This window comes from Panthera pardus, unplaced genomic scaffold (genome assembly GCF_024362965.1).
Source record: "Panthera pardus isolate Hobbes unplaced genomic scaffold, ASM2436296v1 HiC_scaffold_10, whole genome shotgun sequence".
NCBI classification, from domain to species: domain Eukaryota; kingdom Metazoa; phylum Chordata; class Mammalia; order Carnivora; family Felidae; genus Panthera; species Panthera pardus.
The window spans coordinates 11,182,645-11,188,668 of record NW_026526655.1 but is presented as its reverse complement, the minus strand read 5'-3'; the positions used below and the strand labels follow the sequence as shown (position 1 = coordinate 11,188,668).

General features: G+C 47.0%; 1 long non-coding RNA gene across 1 annotated transcript; it reads right to left on the bottom strand.

Moving 5' to 3' along the window:
• Nucleotides 1–219: 219 nt before the first annotated feature.
• LOC109264952 (uncharacterized) lies at nt 220–5,347 on the bottom strand. The gene is made up of 3 exons (XR_002078945.2): nt 5,075–5,347; nt 1,564–1,945; nt 220–1,305 (listed from the first exon to the last, which is right to left on the bottom strand). It is a non-coding gene; the product is annotated as an uncharacterized LOC109264952 (long non-coding RNA).
• Nucleotides 5,348–6,024: the final 677 nt, after the last annotated feature.

Sequence of the window (6,024 nt, the reverse complement as noted above, 5' to 3'; positions counted from 1 at the left end):
TACCTGCTACCCTCTGTACCCCAAAAGAGCAACTTTTATAACAATAAAAGTATTATCCTGATACATCAGTGTGATAAAGCAGGATGAACTGAGTACAGTGTGGATCTATTTACAGATAGATCCTTGCCTACAAATCCATTTACGTTTCCCCAAATCTTGTGAGAGAGGAACAGCTAGGAAGCCCATTCTACAGATGAAGAAAGCGAGGCAGAAGGCAGTGGGAATAGTAAACGGAGACGTCTGGATTTTTGTCTGGGCATCCCGGCTCCAGAGCTAATGATAATCACCGTGCTCTTTTATTTTGCTTTATTTTTCAAGGTTGTGAGATGGCGTGGGGTTCTTGCCCTTTGAGAATTTGAACAAATAGTTCAAATATTAAGTAGTTTTTGTTAAGCGGAGGTTGTTTTAAAAAGCAATATGAAGTTCTCGTTGATTAAAATGGAAAAGAAAATGTTTTTGTTATCTTTTGGTAGAAATGGAAAACCCTCCCCAAAGATTAATACTGTTTGATTTTAAGGACTACGACTGGAAATGAAATTGATTAAGAGTCCTCCAGGCGTTCTGGGTGACTGTCCTGCTGGCTTGGATTTTTCTATTCTCATCCTTCTATGATTTGCGGAAAATCGATTTATAAGTACCAAGATACACCTTGGGGATGGGAGTACCCTGCTCATTGTGCAACAGAGTGCCCTTGTACATTGACTGCCAGGCCCTACCAGAGAACCCTGGAATTTTCTTAAAGGTCGAGGGTGTCATAATTTCCTCCCTACCTCTTGCCAAGAGAAGACCTTATTTTGGACCTTGAGTTTACCTCTGTGTTTCTCTGATAGCCCTTGGCCATAGTCTAAGTCACAGAGAGACGATGAAGAATTCATTCATTTGAAGGGACATAAACATATTTGCTGATTAGGTGACCTGAGGTCCAGATTTGGTTCTGTATTATCCAGTGGTGGGAGGGGTATGGGTGAGGCCATACGCGATAAGAGACTGGCCATGTTGATAACTGTTGACTTGGGTGGTGGTTCTTAGGAATTTATTGTACTGTTCACCACTTCTGTTTATGTTTGGCATTTTCCATACCAAAAGCGTTAAAAAAATCATTTCTTCACAAAGAAGCTGTTTGTTGAGTATATATTATATGCCGGATGCTGTTCTAGGTGCTTGAGATAGTCAACCAGAGAATGAGAAATCTTTGCTTTGTAGAACGTACATTTCAGTTGTGCATGGGGTGAGGTAGAGAGGACAGCACAAGGTAAACAGGAGAAATTCTTGAATCTTATGGTATTTTAGAAAGTTTCAGGTGTGCTGGAAAAGAAAAGAAAAAAAAGACAGAGTAGATAGAAGGATGTAGAATGATGCAGGAGAGGGCTAGGGTCTGAGCACTAGGGTGTGCATGTTGGACAAGCACATGTAGAAGATGTAAAGGAGTTACTGGGAGGAGGATGAAAACCTGGGAGAGGAAAGTTTATTAGGGAGGATCAGGTGCTCAGTTGTGTCAAATGCCACTGGGATCCAAGGGAAAAACCCCATAGACAGTGTCAACTTCTCACTTGGTCATCTTACCCAGCAAATGAATGGAGAGTCTCTTATGTTGGTACTCAACATCATGGCGGCAATGATATTCACAAAAAGTTGACACAGGAGTGGAGAAAAGGGGACCGAAGAAACCTGACATGGGATGCTGTTTGGTAATGAACTCTCTCGCGCGCGCATGCTCTCTCTCTGTCTCTCTCAGATATGAACTTTTGGAAGGCAAAGGCTTGTTTTTCTTTAGATCTCCGGTGCTGGCCTAAATACGTGGCCTAACACGGCACTTACGTATCTGCTGGATGAACGAGTGAGGAAAATGGACATGAAGCGATGGAGTGAAACAATGACCTACCATGTGGGGTGTCCAACACTTACAACCAGAATTCGGTTGCAAACACAGACATCAGGAGGTCATCTGTAGGAAAACACAGCAATTTCCCTCAATGAGACTGACAACCAAAAGTTGGGGCTCTACCCCTCCACCCCCCCCCCCCCCCCCCGATTTCTATCTTTGTTATAGAATCCATTATAAGACATTATAGGACCGATCATCCATTAGTTGATTAGTCGCTGTACTGGCCTCAGTCATGGGAAGGTACACATCTTTATAGAATGGAAAGACACATTAGAATAAGCAGATTTTTTTTTTTATTAAGAAAGAGTTGCCTTTTTTTTTTTTTAGAGAGACATAGAAATGGGAGGAAGTTAGTGAATGTACAATAGAAAAGTTGACCAAAAGTAATTTTTTGAAGAAAAAGAAATTTTGGCTATCGTGGTTTCACTTTACCAAGCTTATGATATAAATCGATCTTTGACATGGGTGGCTGATGTCGCCACAATATAGGTGGTTATTCATCTTTCTTTCAAATGGAGACGGGATTACACGGGTGACCGAGAGTATTTACGCGCTTCATGGTACCTTCTGGAAAACCCAGGGTGAAGAAACTGGTGTCGTCATGATACCACACTGGAGGGAAAGAGCCAGCCCTGAAACCTCAGAGCCCGAGGACAGCATGAGTAGCTCCAAGACATCCAAGGACACAGAACAGGAGCAGGGGGGCGGAAGGACGGAGGGAAGTCTTACCCAATGCGAGCAGAGCCCCGGACAGCTCTTGCCCTGGAGGCAGAGCCGCCCGCCCGCCCGCCTAGCTGCAGCACTGCTTCTTGCAACAGCACGTCTGCTGACAACAGCACTTCTGCTGGCAGCAGCCCTTCCCGCAGCCACACGAGCCGCAGCCACACGAGCGGCGGCAGCAGCAGACCACGGGGACGCTGCAGCAGCCCCCGCAGCAGCCGCAGCAGCAGGGACAGCAGCTGGAGCAGCAGCCCACCCGGTAGCACCGGCAGGTGGTGCAGCTGCCGCAGCCGCCGCCGCAGCCGCCGCCGCAGCCGCCACCGCAGCCACCGCAGCCGCCACCGCAGCCGCCGCAGCCGCCGCAACTTCCGCAGCCACAGCACCCCATGGTGTCGGTAGAGAGGTCTCGGGAGAGGGGAGGAGGGAGACTCGGGAGGTGAGGGAGGTCTGGTGCCGCCTTCTGCTGGGGGAGGGGCTTATATATCCTCTTTGGGACCCCACCGAGGGCACGTGGCCACTTCCTTGTTGTGGTTTCCCCCAGCTTCCCTGGCAGAATGTCACAAGACCCTGAATGTATTTCCTCACCGAGCACCTCTGACTTCATAGGATCGCTTGTTTTCACATTCACCTCTTCCTCAAGTTGTGCTTCTAATAAAACAACGCGTTTCTCAGGTGTTTCATCTTGTTTGAATCCAGCAGCCTTCAAGTGCAAGTAAGACACACACACACACACACACACACACAGAGTCTCACGTGGCCAGAGCTCATCTGTTTTGTGAGCATCAGGATCCCTTGGTGCCAATGATTATCTTTTCCTTGGTTGCACGGGGCCCCTTCTCTGCTTGCACATGGTCTTTGCTGGGTGCCGGGGAAGGTGGGACCCCATGTGCAGAAGCAAAGCACCCACATTTGTCTCTTTTCACATGTCAGAAGTTCTGAGGCTAAAGACTCCAAAGAGTTTCTCTCGAGTTTCAGATTCACTTTGTCCTTGGCTCATGGGTCCAAATATGGGAAAGTCACTTGAAAGGGATTGCTCTGGGGCTAGAGGGTTTGTGCTGATTTATTTCAGCATGAGCTTCCCACGCCGGCTCATGACTCCCTGTGTTCTGTGCTCATGGGGTAGTGGACAGAGCCACGTTGGCTCCAAGGCCCAGAGAAAGCCATGGTTCCTCTGTGACTCAGTTTCCTTAGTTTAGGTTAAGTTATGTCTACTTTATTTTTTAATTTATTTTTTTAAAGTTTAGTTATTTATTTGAGAGAGACGGAGACAGAGCGAGGGGGGAGGAGCAGAGAGAGAGGGAGGGAGAGAGAGAGAGAATCCCAAGCAGGCTCCGTGCTGCCAGCACAGAGCCCAACGTGGGACTCGAACTCATGAAAACGTGAGATCATGACCTGAGCCGAAACCAGGAGTTGGACGCTTAACAGACTTAGCCACCCAGGCTCCCCACTTAACAATTTTCTTAATAATATTTTCTTCTCTCTGGCTTATTTTCAAGTAAGAACATAGTATATAGTCTACACAACATACAACACTTGTGTTAATCGATGTTGTATGTTAACATGAGGGCTTCTAGTCAACAGCAGGCTATCAGTAGTGAAGTTTTAGTGGAGTCAAAAGTTATATGTAGAGTTTTAAATGTGCGGGGCTCTGGCGCCCCAATCCTGCATTGTTCAAGGGTCAACTGTATATAACTTAATCCTGCCTAGATTTGTGTTGTCACACATAAAATGATCACAGCAAGATCTTGACTATTACTTATTGGGCTTCCTAGTAAATATGGGAAACTTACTTTGCCACTGTAGCTTCTACTTCTAGCTTTTCTAGAAGAAAAACTAACCAGGAGTATACAATACATAATTCCACTCCAGGTACTTTGTCATGTTTAGTGTCGGCACAGTCCTCAGAGGTAAATGCCATTAGCAGTTCTGGTTCAAAGGGGTCAAGGTACATGCTGAGTGTCACATCAGGGGTCTGAGCCAGGATTCCAACTCAGCTCTGCCTCACTCTGGCGGAACAGAGCAAAGGGACGATCGTGTCCCTTTGATTCTAAGATCTGCTCTGTGTGCTCAGAACCTACAGCTGAAATCTCCAGGCTCTGTTTTTCCTTTCAGTTATAGCTTTGAGGTTTGACATCATGAGCAATGGTGACAATTACCTCCGATCATATTTAACATACGCTGTGTAGAACAACGGCTACTTGAGTTTTCTCTGCGGGAATGCCTGCAATGGCTCGCACCTACTCGGTCACGCGTCACTTCCGAAGGAGTTCCCGTGTCTCCTTACTGCTTGGGTGCCCTCTGCAAACGTCACCGTAGGTGGCAAAGCCTGGGGGAATGGCGCATGACCTTTGTTTTCATGACCAAGCTTAATTTCTTGGTTGTTTTTTCATACTTTGTAGTATACCATAATCGGTCACTAACAAAAATGATACTTACCGAACGCTACCTCGACACCACTGTTTTCCTCACCTGTGGCCTCTTGGAAGATTTCTGCTCTTATTGAAGGCTCAATGAAAATATCTTCTGTGTACCATCATTGCCCACAAAACATCACTCACTCTTTCCTTCCCACTTTTTCTACTCGTTTCTGATGTCTTCATGTCGCCTTCTCTGCGTTACTGCCCCGACTGAGCTCCTTGAAGTCTGGGATCATATTTATTTCTATTCGCATCCCGGTGCCAGGAACACAGAAGTGAATTGATAAAGGGGCAGGCTGGTGAGAGTTGAGAATGGTGCAATGGACTGAAGGTTTATATCCCACCAAAATGCATGTGCTAAACCCCTAACCCCCATTGTGATGTATGAGCAGGCGGGGCCTTTGAGAGGTGATTAGGTCATGAGGGTGCAGCTGTCATGAGTGAGATTAGTCTCTTATAGAGGGACCCCAGGGACTTCCCTCAGCCTCTTTCCACTTTGTGAAGATACACTGAGAAGTTCGCAGCTAGGAAGAGAGCTCTCACCTAAACCCACGACGCTGGCATCGTCATCTCGTATTTGAGCCTTTGGAAACGTGATTGTTACCGAGTCACCCGGTCTACAGTATTTAGTTAGAGCAACCCAAACGAAGACAGATGTGATCGGACAAAATAACGTGGGCCGAAGAAGAGTCATCCTAGAGGCTTCCAAAAAGAAACTGAAGAGGAAGTGACAGACCTTGAAAAAGATGGGGTCTTCCTGTCCCATCTGTCAGCAACAGGAACTGAGGGGGAAAGAGGGCCGGGGTACGGCCTGGGCCAAAGTAACGAGATGTCAGATCTGTCCCCGGCATTCTCCAGCTCCGTTTTTACGGCGTCTTTCCTGGAGCATTGCCTTTCGATTCCTTGCACCTTAGGCCTCGTGGAAGCCATTTTGGGTTCCCTGGGGCACAATGGTATAAAAAGGTTATGTCCCCAGGCCCCTTTTTAGCAGCGTTCGTGCAG